The 19,458-nt window shown below is 40.1% G+C and overlaps 1 protein-coding gene across 4 annotated transcripts in view; it reads left to right on the forward strand.

Moving 5' to 3' along the window:
* The first annotated feature begins 979 nt into the window (after positions 1 to 979).
* The window catches only part of GNB1L (G protein subunit beta 1 like), a 43,642-nt gene continuing 25,163 nt past the window's right edge, over positions 980 to 19,458 (forward strand). For 2 of the 4 annotated variants that reach the window (XM_069795030.1, XM_069795034.1), the window contains exon 1: positions 980 to 1,132. The gene's annotated coding sequence lies outside the window, so the exon portion shown is untranslated. Of the gene's footprint in view, positions 1,133 to 1,619; positions 1,697 to 1,723; positions 2,170 to 19,458 lie in introns of those variants that run through there. The other 2 variants (XM_069795033.1, XM_069795032.1) reach the window with 2 other exon arrangements.

Raw genomic sequence — 19,458 nt, forward strand, 5'->3', positions numbered from 1 at the left:
AGAGCAGCAGGGGGCTCTTAAGGGGGAAGACTATGCCTCTCTGCAGTGCTGTCATGTACATGCCTGCAGTGAGGTTGCCATCACCTGTCTGAGGAGGGTGGATGGCTATGTTACCAGGGTACAATTCCAATCCCACATAGCAGCATTTTTGTTCTAGTAGCAACAATACATCCTGGGTTATTTAACTGTTGCCTGATTTCATCCAATTATGACACCTAACCATTAACCTCCATTTGGAACCATTGCAGGAGGCAACTTTCTTCTCTGAAGAAGCTCTCCTGCAGGACAGCATCTGGAAAACTAAGTGTGGCTATGTTGCACTGAAAGACTTGGGTCTCTTTATCCCAGAACAAATCCCGATTGACAGCAGTTGCCAGAAGAGACAAATGTATTCAGGAACATGATAACCTCGTGCTCAGCAGAGCTTCTGGCAAATGACTGCTGTGCAAGCAGAGAGGAACAGAGCCTAAAACACTGCCTAGCACGCACCCCACTGATCAAACTTCATAATGAGCTATGGTAAATCATGTAAGTCACAAACTGACTCGAAGCATGCTCGACGGCAGTTAACAGCCTGACACCAGCACCCCAGCCAAGGCCTTCCCAGCTGGTTCAAGCACCCCTCCTCACATCTTGTCCTTCGCACCTCCTGGTGTTCGTGTCTGGCTCTACAAAGCAGTGACACGTTTCGAGTCCGGCCTGGCCCTGCGTCCCGGTGAAGGCAAGGTCCTCCCGGGTGGGGGTGAGGCGGGACTGGCGCAGAGCGGGGCTGCTTCCCGACGGCTGCGCTGGCTCCCGCCGCCCCGGGGTGCCGCTGCCGGCACCACAGGCCTCCCTTACCGGCCAGATACCCCTGTGGCTAACCCGGGGGCGGGCGACGGCCCACAGGCAGCCGGGCCGGGGCTGCCCGGCCACAACGCGCCGTGAGGGACCAAGGGCCCGCCGGGCGCGGAGAGCGCATGCGCGCCTCCCACTGTCCCGTGACGTCACGAGCGGTCCGTGGGCATCACGCTGGCGCTCGGCGCTCCTCTGTGTCTGCCTGGCTCCCGAGAGGCAGCTTTAGGTTACAGCGGAGGATCGCCGAGTCATCGCTGTCACGCTTCCTCCCCCGCCCCGGGCGGAGCGGCGCGCGGTGAGAGACGGCGGGGGGAAGGAGGAGGGGGGGAGGGAACCGCCCTGCAGCCCCGCCGCCGCGGGGGAGTCCCGGCTCGGCCGCTGGGGAGGCGCGAGCAACGCCCGGAGGCGGCGGCAGCGGCGGAGCTGGGAGGACGCGCCCGCCACCGGCGCTGCGCCGCCTCTGAGGCCGGGCGGCGCTGCGAGGGGGGGGGGCGGGCGAGTCAGGGGGAGTGTGCGCCTGCGCGGGGGCGTCGCCACGGCAACGGCGGGGCGCCTCGGGCCGCCGCGTGCGGCGCCGCGCGCGCCGGGGGGCGACCGTTATCGCCCGCCCGCTTGCCTCGCGCCTCCTCTCACAGGCGACGGCGACCGCGGCCGCCCTGTGCGGGCGGTCGTGCTTGTCCCGTCCTGTCCCGTCCCGTTCCGTCCCGGGTACCCGTGCCGGTCACCGGCGCTGGGAAGGGGTACGCGGAGTTTGTCCCGGCCAGCGGAGCGAGTGGGGGTGGGAAGACGCCCAAGACGGGACGAAGGCTTGAGGGAGATGTAGTGTCTGTGGCTGACGTGAGGCCTCTACTAGAGAAAAGTAATATTTTTATTAGAGTCTGCATCTACTTAATTGCAGTTAAGCTGCTCTGGAGCAGTTTGCCTGGAGAGTCTCCGTGCAAGGTCTCTTCTGGCAGCTGTAACGCTAATGCCTTGTGCTTTGACTTCAGAGTACACCCGATCAAATATTGAGTATCAGTGAGCCATAAATACCAAACCTTGTTGTAATGGAGCTTACATTTCTAATGTATTGAATTTTACAACTCTTCCATAATAATCCCAGTGCTTTTCTTTTATGACCAACAGAAATGAGTGTTTTTAAGGTACTTAAAAGTAAGTGTTAGTGAACAAGCTTACCTAAACGCTGCTTGAGCAGGTCAAGGTGAGGCAGGGAACTGCATCTACTGAATATTGTACCCAGGAAAGCATAGCCTCAGGTGGGTCAGTGATTGCTCTCTGTCTTCCCCCCATCATCTGCAAAATTGTAATAGCAGTCCTCGGGAGCACTTGTTGGTGAGTAGTGTTTTAAGCACTTTAATACCCTTCAGTTGAAAGCATTTACAAAAGTAAAACATGGTATTGTTAATAATACATATAGTAATGTGAAAAAATAATATTGCATTTATCAACTGGATAAAACTCTGACCAACCTGGTCTCATCTCATAGCTGACCCTGCTTTGAGCTGGAGGTCAGACTGCAGACCTCCGGAGGTTCCTTTCATCCAGACTGATTCTGTGACAGTATAATTAATATAGCCTACAGAAATCCAGAAAACTAGCCTCGTTTTAACAGATTGATTCGAATCCCTAGGTTTTTAACTTAGATTAATATCAGAAAACGAAGGAAACGTTGCCTTAATAGATTTTTCACAGGTTGATCCATTGAAGGGAAAAGAAAAAGATCAAGACCGCTCATTTGTCTTCGCATAGTACATAGCTTAGGTGTGCCGCTCCTCGTTCACGGAGCGGCAGCATTGGTGTTTTCAGTTTTCGTGTAGCGGGCTTTACTTGTTTTTGCTCCCTCTACTGGCAGTCTGATCTGCAGCAAAGTATTGCACAGTTAGCAAGTAAGTGAGACACAGTCTGTGTTACAGATCTTTTCAGCATGGGCGCTTTGTTTGCTATGTAGCATTTTATGGATGTAGCTGGCATTCTGCATGTAACCTTGCAGTGTTTGGATTCTTTTATTGTATATTTTTTCTTCTCAATGTAATGGTGATTGGAAATGAAGAAACTGCCTTATACAACTCCTTTATATGCCACTTTATGGTAGAAAATAATCTAATGTCCAGATTCAATAGCTTCATTTTGAAATGAACAAGGTAAAAACCAGACATGGTGTGTGCTCTGGAAAACAGAGAAGACATGAGAGATGGAAATTTGTGTGTAACTTTTTCTCTGGGAATTGTTTTGAAGAGTACTTCTTTGAAGAGTCTGTTTGTGACCTGTCATTCTTGCAAAGCTCCTTCCACCAGCACCCAATTTTAGTAGCACTTCTGTGAGGCTTTTAGAGAGGGCTCCATGACTGGGAAGCGTTTAATTAATAACTTGTCCTGTCTGCATAAGTTACATGGAGTATAAAGGACATTTTATTTATTTTTAACTAAATCATTACGTTTTAAATACTGGAATAACGTCTTGTTTTTTAATGATTCCTATTAACATTTTTATTGATTTACAGGTAAACTAGTTTTTTCTTGTCATAAAAATATCCTGTGATTAGGAAATCTAACTGTTTCATCTGGCTTGGATGTGTCATTATCAGTTATAAAGATTCTGCAGATGGAAATTATGTTGGTGTATGCACTGGAATAGATGCCAGTTTCTAATATGAGATAGTCTGGTTTTGGTTAATTGGTGTAGAGCGTTATTTTCAAGCATTAGAATTACAATTTTAGAATTGTAACATATTAGGGAGCAGATCTGTTGTCTAGGTATGTTATGCCTTTTCTGACCCTGTTGACCATTTTAGAATACTGTGAATTTCTTTTTGCAAAGAAACACTGAACTACTGACCCGTATATGTTCTTACATTCTAAAGAGACAATTTCTTTGGCTCTCTATCACATAGTACATTGGGCTATGTTATGTTTTGTGTTTGCATATCATCTATTTTTAATTTCAGTAGTATTTCTCTGCAAGCTCTGTCATAACAGCGTACAGTTTCATTGGAACAGTAAGAGCTGTAAACCAGTCATCTCTAATTATCTTATATGGGAGATTTAATGCTGAAGATTCTGGTTTTCCAAAATTATATTCTATGATGCACTGTCTTCATTGGGGAAAATAGCTACTATCGCTACTCTTCTGTAATAAATTGTTTTGTTGTAGCTACGTTTGGTTATAGATGTAGGTCAGTCAGATTTCTGGGTTTGTGAAGACAAACGTAGTAATGATTAAATAAAAAGGCTGAACTTTCCTTTTTGGACATCTCTTCTGAGTTGTAATGCTGATACATTACTTTTGTATAAATTGAAACCTCAGCATAGTATTAGATGTTTGTGTGTATGTCTGTATAAAGGAAAAAGGTAACTCTAGTAGCAGTAATAGTGTTTTGATCCCCAAAATATCTATGTGGATAGATTTAGGCTTTCTTTGTAAGAATGCAGTTTGACTGCACTAGAATATTCTTGGTAGTACAAATGAAGGGTTTCAAATTAGTAATAGTTTGAAAACTACTTTAGCTACTGTTTTTTTTTTTTTTTTCCAAATTATCATTCTCTGTGGAGCAGTAAAAGTGATCACAAAGCAATGAGAAAGAAATAAATCTATGAAAAAACCTGCACAATTTTTGCCCAAGCAAGCCAGCTTCCTTTTGAGTTCTGTGCTGGCACAGTTGTGTGATAAAAAGTGGATTTTTTGCTGCTCATAAGCAATAAAACTAATTTCACAACTGTAATGAATGCACTTCCTATGGTACATTTTAATTATATGCAGCTAATGATGGCATAGCTCATCATTTCAAAAATTGTTTCAATGGCATTTATGACTTGGTGTAAATGCTCACATGGCATAGGATTATTTGAAAGAACTGGAACTTTAAGAGATGTCAGGTTTGCCGTGTTGAGAAAAGTAACTCATTAAACAATAGGTGCTAGTTATCAAGAGTATCAAGAGCACATTTAGGCTACAAATATTTGAGTCAACAGATTTACTTTAAAAAAGAGGTATTACTGGATGTCTTTTAAAAAGGCATATATTAGCCTTGAAAGTTTCCAGACCACTAAACTGGAGAATCCAGGCTATGTCATGATTCAGAAGCATTTAAAATATGAATCAGTCTCTTCTGCATCTCAAAAGTGAAAGTTATAGGGGAAACCACCTTTTCTATAAATGGATTTACCAGTGCAGGTCTTTAGAATTGTAACATCATACTGTAAGCAAATTAGGAGTCTTAGGAGCAAAAAATCTTTTAGTCAGCAAATTTTCTCTTTCATGATTTATTTTTAAAGGTCAGAAGGTGCCCGTTACAGTCAAAAAATAGTAATTTGTACAGGAAAACCTTCCCAGATGAGATGCAACCCTGTTCTAAACCCCTGAGTTTGCCGTCTAAGTTTCCCAGAGCTGCTGGGTAACTGTTGGTCGTAAGGTAAAGCTGAGCAAGAACTATTTCAAAAGAAACATACACTAATGTTTAGCTTTGTTGTTGTTGTTGTTGTTGTTATTCCATAGTTTTCAGCAGAAGCTAAACTTCTTTGATTTAGGGGAGCAAAGGATTCTGCTTTAAAACATACCAGATAGGAATCTTAGGACAGAGTTTTTGCACTCAGACAGCTGGAGCAGCTGTAGATTCCCCGCTGAAATGAAAATGCTACAATTCAAGATTTAGAAAGGTAAAAAGTGTGACCAGAGCATTAAATAGAAGGGCCATATGATACCAAAATTAAGCTCAGTGTTTATAATAAAGAAAATCCTAGTTGTAGAAGGGAAAAAAATGAACTTGTTCCACCACTTTCTTTTTTCCTCAGGAGAAAACACAGAATATATCCTAGGTAATAAATCTGTTTTATGGCTCACATGAGAAAGGGTGGAGAAACTCCCATTATTTTCTTCCCAGAAATTGAAATACACATGAGCTAACATGGGAGACACTGGGATTTTCATCCAACAAATGCACAGCTGGCTTCTGCTTTTATTATTTTTCTAAGCCTAATAATTTTTCATTTGATTAGCTGGTGGCTGACAAAACTATCACTTGCTTAGTGTTTTGTATATTTAGTAAAGTAGGTGTGATGCGAAAAAGATATTGTAATATGTACTCAGAAGCATAGCTCAACTTGTTCAATTGATGAGGAATTTCTACTTGCCTCTCCTTAAAATGCAAGTTTCTATCATCAGGATTTGAGTTTGAATACCAAGAAAGTAACTTCTTGAGAACTAGAAACAGGAGAATTGTGTAAGCATTTGAGGATTTTTGTTTGTTTGTTTTATTCACATTGTAGGATTGCATGATGCTCTACACATATAAATAAATTGTCAGAAATCAGTTGGTAGTCTACAGTGCCAATTGTGCCATGAGAAAGTGGTGAGACTGAGGGGAAAAAAGTCCTAGTTAGTGTTAGGAGGTAGAAGAGGTAGATCTGCAAACAAGATATATCAAGGATTTTAAGCGTACACAGGGTGAGCTGTGGAGAAGACCCATGGACACATTTAATGTGAAAAAACCCCAACACCAAAACACAAACCCACCTAAAACAATGAGACAAAGTGATAAAGTGAGTACAGACGTAAGTGTGGGAGAATAGGAGCCATCGAGGAATGAGGTTGCTGAGAGCCATGTCTGTGCAGACCTCTGTAAAGCCGTGGATTCTCAGTTTGAAGTCAGGAGGGAGAACGGACTATCACAAAACTTCTTCTTGTGCCTTCTGGAGAATAAAGAAAACATATTCAAGAACCCTGTATCCTGGTCTAGTTTGCATTGACCATTAATACTAGGGACAAAGCAGATGATTGGTTTCTTCTGTATTGACTTTCTTGGTGTTTAAAGTGCTAAGCTATACCAAAGCTTGCTATCTTTGTTGTCCTGGGCAAAGCAATGCTAACACCTTTGCTAAGTAAGCAGTAGAGGAAGAAGAATGCAGTTTTATCCCAGATTGGTACATCTGTGTTGTGTCCAAGTGTTTAGTGTGTTTCTAATTGTTATTTTCAAAAATTCTAAAACAACTTGATGTGTTCTGGGGGCAGGAGAGAATGTGGGCTATCTGCTTCCACTTGAATATTGTGTGATATCTTCTCTGGTTTTAGTTTTTAGTCATTTATACATGGTAGATGTTTAAAACCATGTAAAAAAATTTTAAGTGAAATTACCTTGAAGCTACAGGTTCATTACAAAGCCAAACCTCTACCTAATTTGAGGTCAGTTTTATGTCCTTTTATACAGTGGCTGGCCAGGAAAGGAATGATTTTGTAAAGATTAGTAGAATCTATGTACTATGTATCTACATTCTGACCCAGCTCCATTGCACTCACTCAATAATTGTTGACAAGTTCAAGCTCTGTAACTAGAAGGTTATGACTTTGCTAAATGCCATGAGCCAATATATTTTCACAGATAAGGAAAATTACCTTAATGGAAAAATATGAGACTACTGAGGAGGCAGTAGATCATCATGGGAGCTGTCTTTTGGTTGTATCTCTCTTAGAGACTATGTGTGCTAGGGATCACAATACTTTGTGTATGGGGCTGTTGCTTGCGATGTGGAAGTGTATGAGCCTGTATCAGTGATGGCTGGTTCCGACTGGGTGTTGCCCCGTGCAAAGGCCCATGCAGCAGTGTCTCCAGAGGAGGTTTGATTAGTGCAGCCAACTTCACTGTCTGCCTCCTTTTTCCTCAATCTGCCTTGTTAGAAATTGCATTTCTGGCCTGCCAGTATTTAGCTATTTGCTCTAATAAATTTTCTTTTCTGTGATGGGCCTGTTTGACCTTCTGAAGCTGTACTTTGAATTCTTCTATCTGCCTTAGACCCTTTGATACTTTTGTCCTCTGACATAAGAGATGATGCCGCATCGGTTCCCAGCTGCGCAAACATGTTACTGTGTGACTGGAGGGGATGTGTTCCTGACTTGCAGCTGGGGATGCTGCTGGTTAGTAGAGGCCCTTGGAGCAGAACTGGCTTGCCGTGGTGGCACATACTTTTCCTGCAGTGCAGCACCCTGGCCTTTCTTTTGCAGTTTTATCCCTTGTTCTAGGTGTAGAGAGCTCTACCCCACTTGCAATAGGTTGCAGAGAGGGAGGGAGTCCATAGTGCTGTGCCACATAAACAGGTGATATACACTCTTAACTGCAGAAAGGTCTCCAGCCTGGTACTGTTATACAGCATTTACGCTCTTTGCATGAGATTTGCCAGGTCTGCCGTTGGTAAGTTTGACCTTATCAAACAAGACTCTCAAATTTGAGAGTAATTGGGGAAAATGTGAAACATTCAGGACTTTTTAAATTTTTACCTTTTTTTTTTTTCCTAGTTGTGTGTTTAGGCCCCCCACCTTTCATTTCAACAATTGAGGGTGTTGGTTCCTTCCTCTTGTGTTTGTATAAGAAAAGCTTTTTATAGTCCGTTTTTCCAGTTGGCGTGTGTACTTCCTCCATTGCAGCTTAACACATCATTCCTCCCACTCCCTTCCAACCCCTGAATCTAATGGAAGACCTTCGTGTTTTTTTATTTATAATAAAAATGGAGCTGTGGGGTTGGGAATGGTCATTATTCCTGCTTCAAAATGTGTTCTTCGACAAGTTGTGTTTTGTTCTTGGTAAAGGAGAAGCATGTAAGGAAGCAAAGAATAATCAGCTGTATTTAGTTTACAGGACATTTAGTCTGAACTGAACATTTCCAGCTCAGTTTTTGTTTAGGGGAAAATCTGCCTAGAAAAAACAAAACTTTATCAGCAACATGAATGGAAGTGAGCTGCATTCTATATTTTGACAAAAAAATTCTTAATGCCAAATGTGAAGAATTTTTCAGTGTCATTCATCCCAACTTCTGCAAGGATCACAGCTGAGGTGAAGGCAGTCTAGGAGCTCCACAGCCACCCATTATTTTGCCCTGTATGGGTGAGTCTGGCACACTGCCAGCACTTGAGCCTTGCAGATTTGGAGCTGTGCTGGAGGTCTTTCCTTTAAGCAACATCAGTTACACCAAGAAGGAAGGGAGGTGGCATGGCCACTTTGCCTTCATTGGCTGACAGAGGTATCCCTGTTCAGGACAGCATGCACTGCATCCTGCTTAAGGACAGTACAGCATCTGCTTTACCACGGCTTCACTCCTGCTTGCTGGATGTTTTTATCACCATTTGTCCAGGACTGTTATTTAGCCCCCAAATGGAATTAGTAATATTTAATATTGCAGTCTTTTTTCCCTTCTATGACAGGTAGCTTATTGAAAATATCTACTGGGAATATCCTTTATTTCCTATGTTTTGGATGATATTTCTCAATAAAGGTTATGTTTTGGAACTAGATTTCCAATGAAAATTATTTTTTTAATATAAACTTACAAGGTTTTCCAACACTGATGAACACAGCCCAGGTCCTTCAGTGAAGAGGCATGTGCAGACATGGCCACTGTGGACTGAACTACCTCACTGCTTCAGATTTTTAATATTTTTAGTCTCTGTGTAAGCCTTTGTTTTTCCCAAGTGGCCAGTTTTAAGGTGACATGGTAACTCTAACCCAGTTAGGGCAGAAATTCACTCTTTTCCCTTCCCAAATACTAGCTCCACTGTAAGCTTGCAGCAAAAAAGTGGATCTGAGGGACACAGAGCTTAATTGTGACACTGGGCCTGAGAATCCTCGCACCTTAAATCTCCTGTTTTACCACGGGGTGTCTATAAGGTCCTGACACATCATTGTTTAGCTCCTTTTGTATTCTGTGATTACTCTGTGAAAATAACATTTTAAAGGCACTTGCTTATTTTATTGCTCCACTGCTAAATAATTGAAATCAGCACTTAGCATTTAATTATAGTGATTTTATACCATAAATATTGTATAGTGCCTGATGATGTAATTGGGCATTTTTATAACAACCCCCTATTTTTTAAAATAAGGGGAAAATGTCTGAAATTTGTGCCTTCATGCTTGTGCCCATTAAACGTGGTTATCATTATCAAGTGACAATGTATGTTCTTCCTAACAAGGATTCTCTTCTCTTTCATGCTGATACTATCTCCATGCTAGATTATTCCTGTCCATAGTAGCACCTTGGGGTGGCAGTGGGAAGTAAATGTGTCCCATATGGCTGCTTTAGACAGCAGTTTTGGGTGTGGGGAGATGGGAAAGGAGAGACAATGAGGTGGAGAGACAGTGGGATCTTCATGCCTGATCCTTCCTTCACTGTAAGTAGGGCAAGCAGAGAGGGAGCAGGGCCATGGCGCTTTGTACTATCAAGTTAGTTAGGAGTACCGTGGGAGTACACTGCATTCAGGATGGGTGAAATTATTTGTTCTCCCATGCGAGAGGAAGGGAGCCAGGGAGGAACTGTGACTCTGAGTCACTCGTTCTTCCTGGAGCACCTCCTGGGGTGGTGCCGCTACATGCAGCCCAATACAAGACTGAGCCTGAAGGCTTGAACAAGCTGATTGCAAATATTTTACAGAAGTCTTATTTTCTGGTAATTACTTTAATATGATTCAGTGTTTTCTCTTTTGTCTGATCTTGTTGATGAGCCTTCATGCCTGATCCTTCCCCCGCTGTTGTGGGAGCTGGGCAAGCATTCCGAGACCAGCTGTACCATTCTTGCTGTGTTTCGCCTCTTGGTTTCAGTGGCTGTGAGTAGGTGCATTTTGAAGTGTTGTTGCTGTTTAATGTAGCGGACCAAGAATGTGTCCTTGCAGAAAAATGGCTGATCCTGGACCTGTTCTTGTGAAGCCTTTGAAACTACTACGCTGATTTAGATAGTGGCAGTAGAGCAATTTGCAGAATTGAGGTCTGGGTACTGTTTGCCAGATCACATTCCTAGTGATTCCTGAAATCAGAGCTCCTGTGGATACCTGGAACTTTGCTTCTGAGGCAAGTGTTGTGTATGAACTGAGTCCAAAGCACCCAGTGTTCAACAGATATATGAAGAATGGCTAGGATTTAGGTTCCAGTGGGTCACCAACAGTATTTACTACAGACTAATAATAACAGTGAACAGACTCATTCCATTCCCAGATCTCTAGAGTTTTAAAAATCCAGCAGAACCAGCAAAATACCTAAAGCCCAGCCACTGAAATCCAGCCAAGTTTTGTAAAGATTACAGTGGTAGCTTCAATTAAGTATAAATTGTGCACTTTAAATGTACAATTTATTTAAAAGGAGTTATTTTGCCAAACCATAAATGTACCAATAACTAAACCAAGAAATAACAGATTAAGAAATCTAAGTTTATAAGTTTTAGAAAAAAACCTTTCAGGTATTTTTAATGCTTTTGTTTAACCATGTGATTCATATTTAATCCTAGTTAGACCTAATTCATACATACATATCTTTACAGCAGGGTGTACACTTCTCATAAGCAACTGAGTGGTCTGTGTTATCACATTTGTTCAACACAAGTCAGGGGAGAGAGGTGTAGAGTACAATTCACTTGCATAATCTTTTGCATGTAGTAGAAAAAAATCTGTCTCACATTATACCTACAAGAAATACATGGGTGCTCATAATTCATATTATCCCATAAAATTTAGAAGAGCATTCAGAGACTGCAAATGAAGGTAATTTATGTGTAAAACCTCATCCATGAAGAATTTATTGCCATAGTAGGTATAATATACTTTGGCACAGACTTCTTCCCTGAAACTAGTACTTGCAGACTTGAAAAAGGAACATACCAAAGACCTTGCAGGTTAAACTATAGTCTGGTTTTATACAAAACACATTATTATAAAGACTTTTGTGTTTGAGAGAGCTAAAGTAAATGTTCCATGGCTGTTGCAGATGTGTGTGAACATCTTCACTATGTGAGTAGTCTCTTTAAAATCGGTATTAGTTTAGTGGTGCTACCTTTGTGTAATTATTGATATATGTAAGTATTTTGGACCTTAGTGGGAACTGAAGAAACTGCAGAAGTACATTTATATAAAACATTCTAATGTGTAGTATCGAAATAGTATCTGCTTTGCAGAGGTAGTTTGCTAGCAATGCCATGAAATCCAGATCTCATTTCCTCCAGCAAGGACTGCACTGGGAACACGGGGCCTCATCTTCCTCTCTGCACTTGGGCAAAACTGCCAGATAAAGGCCATGGGATCCATCCATCTCGTTCCCATTTTGAGACAGCGGCATTTCTGGGTGACCACAGGAAGATATGGCTCCTGTGTCCCGGTAGATTCTTGCTGGTAGACTTGGGCATGTGGTGGCAGAGGCGAGGCCAAGGCAGGGCTGTGGTTACATTGCAGTGATGTGTGCACAGTCCTGGGGAGATTCCAGCACTGTCTACTCAGTGCTTGGGTCGCTCATGCAGCTGGAGCAAAGATATATTTCCTTTTGGTCCTCCTGCTGGGGTCTGATTTCTTTTTTCTTTTGAGATTACATTGTGCACATATGCTTTTATAATTGTTGCCTCTTTTTGACCCAAACACTTTTACTTCCATGAAAGTTAATGACATGAAATGAAAATCAAGGGAAAAAGGCAACCCGTTGCCACTCCAACATTTCCGCATAGTACAAAGTAACCTTAAAATTGGTAAGGATCTGTTTTACTGTAAAATATGCCACTTAACTGCACGTAGCTGGGAATGGAGAGAAACAACTGCTAGCATGATGTATTAGAGGGATTTTGGCCCAAGTCAGCAAGAGAAGCTACGGGGCTTATTGCTATAAGAATGGACCAAAGCTCTCAAGCATTGATGTAGAGCGGGTAGGACCTTTAAAATTCTTCCTTGAAAGATACACAGTGGTGTAAGGAAGCAGTCTGTTAGGCTTGGATGGACAGAGAACATATCCCCAGTTCCTCTGGGATTTTAACTAGTAATTCCAGGAAGTCTAGGTGTTTTGGGAAGTGCTATTAAAATATTATGCTATTTCTTCCGGATACAGATCCTTGGACAGTACACTTACACTTAGCCTTTTCTCTGTTGGCTTGCCCTGCAGCAGGAATCCTAAACTATTGAGAGCAAAGATAACTTCCTTTGCCAGGTGTATTAGCTGGAATTGTATGTGTTGCAGAAAGAAGTAACTTCTCTCTTGAAAGTGACGTGTGATTTTTGAGGTCCGTGAAGATCTATCTTGTCTAGGATGTCATTTTGCTACCAAGGAAAAGCTCATTCATCTCATATCTGAAGTACTATGTTCAGGTCTCTACTTTTCCAGATGGATTTAGCAGAGTTAGAGATGGTGCAGAAAATGGCAACTGAAACTATTGGGAGAAATGGAACAACTGTCCATATGAGGAGAGATTGAACAGGCTGGTACTTTTTAGATATTTATCACTGAGATTTACAAAATCAAGAAGGCGATGAAAAAGCTGACTGTGAAACTGTTGCCCTCCAAATCCTGCAATGCAAGAACTAGAGGGCAGTCAGTGAAGCTAGTAGGAGATCAGTTTAAAACAAATAAAAGAAAATGCTCCTTCATTTTCTGAAACTGAATCTTTTACCACAGGAGGTAGTGAAGGCAATGGTATCAGCAGGTGCAAAAGGGATTAGACAATTTCATAGACAGCAGAACTACAAATGGACAGTGAAATTACATGTCCTGTAATATCATTAATACAGGAATTGTGCATGGAGGAGTATGGGGGGGGGGAATGGACTGCAAAAGCAGTGAGGCTTCTGTCTTTTCTCTAAGTAGCATCTCTAAATAGCATGCCACTATGCCATGTTGGAAACAGGATACTAGACTAGGTGGTGCAGTTGTCTGACCCTGCAGGGCATTTTTTTCTGCAGTACTAGAGCCACACAATATTTTTCTTTGAAAGGTTCTTATTGTTAATACACTGAATTCTCATAAGGATAATCAAGGAAAAATTGGTAGCAAGTGTGTTAATACTGCATTGTTGATACCTGAAATATTCATGTATTTTAAAGTCTGATCCATTGATAGTGAAATGGCTGCCTGTTACTGTGCATGTTACTAACATGGCATTTATTTGGAAAATGTACAACTTGGAAAATGAATTTTAAGTTTGTGTGTTTATTTTTCTTGGCAGTGAGTTTTAGTTATCTATGAAGTAAAAAGCTATCCAGGTGCAGTGAAGCTGTATGGTGCCATGAGTACTCTAGCAGGAAGGTATGCAGGACAAGTATGCAGGAAGCTGAATCAAAGTAGTTTCTTCATGCTCCAATACTGTGTGCTACTGAGATGTCTTTGTGCTAGTTCCAAGTAGGCCAAGTTGAGAGAATGAGACAAAAGAGGGACTTTGGGCCGACCACATCCACAGATCAGGGGCCCAGAACTTGGGACATGGTCTCTGTTCCAGGCACTGCGCTTTAGTGACACCACAGATCTGCAGTGACTTCCCTGCAGGTTTGGCCATCCTCGCCATGCACCTTGTTTAGTGCCTGCCCAACTCCTGATCGCTCAGTCAAACCCTAAACATTTAGGCTACTGCTTCTTATACAGTAGCTAGCTCTTTTATTATTTATATCTTTCTTTTCTTTTTAATTTATTTAGATATTGTTTGTTATCAGCATCAGTAGCATTTAGAGGAGACCTGCAAAGGGGGGGGAAGTCACTAATTCACTTTAATATAGGACACAGAAAAGTTCTTTAAAAATTAAAAAAAAAAAAAAAAGTATTTTCTATGCTTTATTTTTTGAAACATTAAGCATATCAACAAAAACATTCTCTGTTTTAATTAGAGGATGTGGGCTTTGTTTACATGGAGACTTTTGAATATTTGTGTAGCTCCTCTGCTCTGGGCACAAGCTTTTAGTAGAGATACTTAACACAAGCCATAAGCTGTACCAGTGCAGCTCAGGTCAGCTCATTGTGTCTGAGGAAGCTGGTAGTGCTCTGCTGTTGATGAGAAATCCAGTGTAAACAAATCCTCACTAGTGGTCTCAGAAGTGCTATTGGGAAACATGTTTGGCTTTTAATCAAAAGAAATTGAGTGTTTGGTTCTTAAGAGTATCTTTTTTTCTCTTGTTTCAGTTAAATAAATGTTAACACAAATGAAGAGCTTAAAACTGTCCGACTAAAGCCTCAGCTAATTGAGCTTTGGTTCCATGAGAGTTTTGATGTCATCGTCCTTTTTGTTTTCCAGTTTTCTCGGGAAGTACTTCGGCTATAGGGCAAAAATAAACAAAAGAAACCTTTTAAATCTCCTTCACACATTTATGCATATTTTTAGTTACTATTTACTTCTTGCAAATATATCTTGATCTGAAAAAAAGTTTCAGATGTATTGTTTTCTTAACAAAGATTTGACCTTCATCTTTATAGACACAGTTTCACTATTTTTCCTAGCAGCATTTAGTTCAAAGGAGCACTTCTAAGCATGCAGACAAAAACCAGTTCTATTCTATAAAATAGAGATGTGTGTTTTATATCACGGGAGTTTAGAGAACAATGCAAAGGTCAATTGTGTTGCTTGCTCTCCTGTCACATGATGTGGGTGTGTATATGAATGCATCCCTGGAATTCCACTGTGGGATCTGCATCTTTGAAGCTGATGCTAAAATTACTGCTGAGGCTCTTCCAAAGGCGGATACTGATAGAAGATTCAATGAAATCGAAGGTCGCCAGTCTGGTAGGCGTTGAAAGATACCTGGCTATGATACTATTTCTGATTTAATAATGCGAATGGGAGGCTAGCCCTTTGTAATAATTAGGACTAATTACTGAAGAGGTGTTGACAGATGGGCTAAGAGGAAACAAACTGCCTTTATCCAGTGGCTTAGAGTCAGATTACTAGTCTTGTGTTATCTGTTTCTCAGAAAGTAGAAGCTTCAATCATTCACTAAGTCTTCAAAGGGGAAAGGGATCCTAACAATATACAGGATTTGGGATGAAGCTATGAAATACGTCTTTGACTCAAAATGGCTAAATTAATCTCCTTTCCGTAAATTATCATACTTTTAAAGTTTGAGTTACAGATGGAGAATCTGATTGTAGTACTGAAAAATACGTGAAATCAATATTGAGGACTGTCCTGTCATTATTTGTTGTTGCTGGTCCTGCTCATGGATTAATCTAAACTCAGTTCCTTGCTGTTAATTATATCAATATGAATTCTTTGATTCCCTCTTATGCCATGCTTGTTATCCACCTGAAATGGAGACATACTTAGTACTCTCACGTTCAGTGTTTGTTTTATGCAGATGTCATATCTACTCAAAAAGCAGAAAATATATCTGCCAAACTTAGTTATTTACCTTTTTAGGAGACAAGATCATGCATATTTTAGGAAGTAAACAAATTACAATATAATTGCATTTACTGATAAATTCCTTATTGATGTAGGATTTCCTTAAAAAGTATTTCTACTCTCCTTTTGGATATAGCATCCACCAGTACATCTGCATGAAGTAAGTAGATACGATTGTCCAATATGAATGGAGTTAACAAAGACATTCAGGGGTTAATGCTTTGTCACTAGAATGAACACATAGTGTGACTGACTTTAGGCAAATGATTTAAAAGTCTAGCAACCCTCCATCTTCTCAAATGACTGCTTTTAAGTGCATTTCCTCCCACTCTCCACCATATATAGGTCCTGCTTTTCTGAGAGCCATGAGATAAATATGGTTGCATTCAATAGCATTTATAAGAAGGGGTAGCTTTCAATTATTTATTTACTTTTAACAAAAGAGGCCTTTTAATTAGTGTTTAAATATTTATAACAGTTTTATTGTGCTGTAGAATCGGTTATACTTTGATCTGGATTTTCTGGTTTGAGATAATAGGGTTGGTAAAAGTTTTCCTAATGAATTTGGTCAGAACATGACATAATCTGATTATCTGATGAAAGATTGACACTTCAGTTCCTGCCAGCATAAAAGTGCGGTACAATAGGGGGCTGTTCAGCACACATTCAAAGGCTGGGAGTTCAAGTTCAGGTACTGCAGAATTGTTCAAAGTTTCAAATTAAGGCAGTGAAAACAGTTTTGCATTTTTCACTATTTTTGGTCAGGAGTAGTTTATGTGGATGAGAGGAGTGAAGCTTGAAGTTACAGGTGTAAACTATGCAACTCTGTTCTGTAACTTTGGTTTTATTTCTCTCCGTTTGCTAAAAAGTAGTTAGTGTTACTCCTTAAAACCTGGAGCAACTAACTGATCAGAACATTGCAGACATAGGAAACAATCAGTACTAGAAACTGGGATTTATGCATCATCAATATTCAACTGCTTTTAAATGCAGGACCAGCTTTTTATTACTGTCCCTCACATTTTAACAACTTAACTGTTTAACATATGATTACTCTTATCTCAGAGCCTTGGAGATGAACATATTTAATTAATGCATCCTACGTGGTTATGCAAAATGGATATAGATTTATGTGATCAGCCTGGCATGAAAGAACAATTGTGGGTTTGTATCTAAACTGTAAGCTTAGCCTAAACTGTTAACATAAACTTTTTTTTTTTATTATTTGATATTCAGGTAATATTTGCCTTGTAAATGTCATTCCTGTTTGCACTGGAATTATAGTGATCCTTACTAGATTTATTGGACTAATTTGCTCTCCAGTAACTTGGCTTATCCAAACACTTATGCTGTATTGGATGGGAATCCTAATAGACAAATGACACACACTATTAGTAATTAAGCTTGAATTTTGAGGGATATTTCACAGCATAAAAATACTTCATTATCTGTAACTTTGACTCATATATTTAAAAGTGATATACATAACACTAAGTCTTCCCTTTTTTCTAAATACTGAAGGGGTTCTTGGAGAAAATGTGGGTACCAAATGGTATGTTCTTTACTGAAACGCAGTTGCTTCTGTCCTTGAGAGTTCACCTGAATAAGGATTTAAAGTTTTAGTCTAATGAATTGATGCAGATTAATGTACTGTCCACATTGCTTTGTTTCTTAACGTACTATGTGGCACGTGAATCTCACTGGCTGTGGGAAGGAACTGTCTGTGCCTGGAGTCAGTGAGTGGAGTCCTAACCCCAGTTCTAGTGACTGTGCCACCTTGGGAGGTCACTTACAATCCCTGCCTCAGTTTCTTGATCTACAAAGAATGACCCATAATAATGCTGGTCTCAGAGACGTGCTGTAGTTTACACAGAAGCAGAAACCTTCCAAAGAGAAAATGCTTTATAAAATACTGGTGTAATGAATGAATCCTGCAAACCCTTCCTCGTTTGAGCAGTCTCACCAATATCATCTAGCAGTTTGGATGGGTGTAGATCAGATCCAAAATTTGGAATTCGAAGCATGAGCTGGACACAAATAGGAATTACCTTTGGTTATTTAATATTCCTATGTTTACATCAATTTATCCTGTTTGCTATTTGCAATTTCAAAGTATATTTTTAAACTGTTATGAAACAAATGTTGAGAATATAAACATGGCGGGTAGGAAACAGGTACAATATTCTAATATAAGTGTATTGCCCACTATGGCAATGCTGGTAAAGTACTTAGTCTGTTCAATTAAGTGCAGACTTTTTTTCCTCTTCTAATGAGTACATATTTTGTGAAAGTATTTTATACTTGTCTTTTTAATTCTATGAAATGTAAACTGCGTGATTAAAGTAAAAGGAAACATTTTGGAAAGCACTGTCAGAGCTCAACTTGCAGTACATTTTAATTTAATTGCCTACCTCTGCAAGGCGTCTCACTCTTGGTAAGGCGTATACAATAGGGGGTTATTTCATAAGCAGAAGAAAGCATGCAGCAAGGAACGCGAGCAGCAGTTTTAAAAGTGCATGAAAAGGCGATTGCTTCATTGTGTCTTCATAAGAGTCACTACTCAGTATCTCCTCCCACCAAATGTGCAAGAACTGTGAATTTCAGGGACATTCATATTCAAAGAAACTTGAGGACTTCTGACTGTAAATGACAGTCATTTTTACTTCAAGTATGGCCAAAGCAAAATACAATACAACACTACTAATTCCATGTATATATTTCTTCTATTGGAGTTTAATCCAAATATAGTATTTATAGAGTAAGAAAAGAATGTATGTACTTTTGTTTTAGTTGAATCTAAGGTAACGATGCAAAATTAAAATGCATCTTGTAAAACTTACTGAGATACTGAAATGAATGTAATTTTAAGGTAAATATGAAAATGGGGTTTGGTCCCTTATTCTTTCTATCCCTTATTACCTTTTTCCCTTATTGCTGACTGTATCAGGCCAGATCCTGAGCAGAGCTCAATGTCAATGGTACGTCCGTTTCTAGCAGCTCTGGACATGGTCCTGTACAATTGATAAGTCATTGAGTGATGTATTTTAGAATTATAAGTTAATATCCTATAGGTTATATTTTTATTATGTAATATCATGTTACATATACATTTCCTTAATACTAAAAACTCTTAAGTTATATTTCACACTTTGAAGAAAAAAGTATAGAAGACAAAATGTCATCCAATTTGTACTGTGTTTTATGTTCCTATGCCCTGTGGGAGGAAAAGAAAAGTAATAGAACAGACAAATAAATAAATGTGGTGTTGAAACTGGCATGACAGTTTCTGCTCTTGTGCAACGGAACTGCAATCAATTTATTGTCTTCATTGGTCAAATGCCAGAATAACAGTATAATATTATACAAGAGTAGATTAATTAAAGTGTAATTAGAATAGAATAAATTAAATAATCATAAAAGTTTGTCATGGGAAAAATATGTGTTTAGAATTAATTAGTTTTTAAATAAAGTGATATTTTAATTGCTCAGAGTTACAGAATCCTTAATTGCAGACATA

Source organism: Haliaeetus albicilla, chromosome 10 (assembly GCF_947461875.1).
Source record: "Haliaeetus albicilla chromosome 10, bHalAlb1.1, whole genome shotgun sequence".
Taxonomy (NCBI): domain Eukaryota; kingdom Metazoa; phylum Chordata; class Aves; order Accipitriformes; family Accipitridae; genus Haliaeetus; species Haliaeetus albicilla.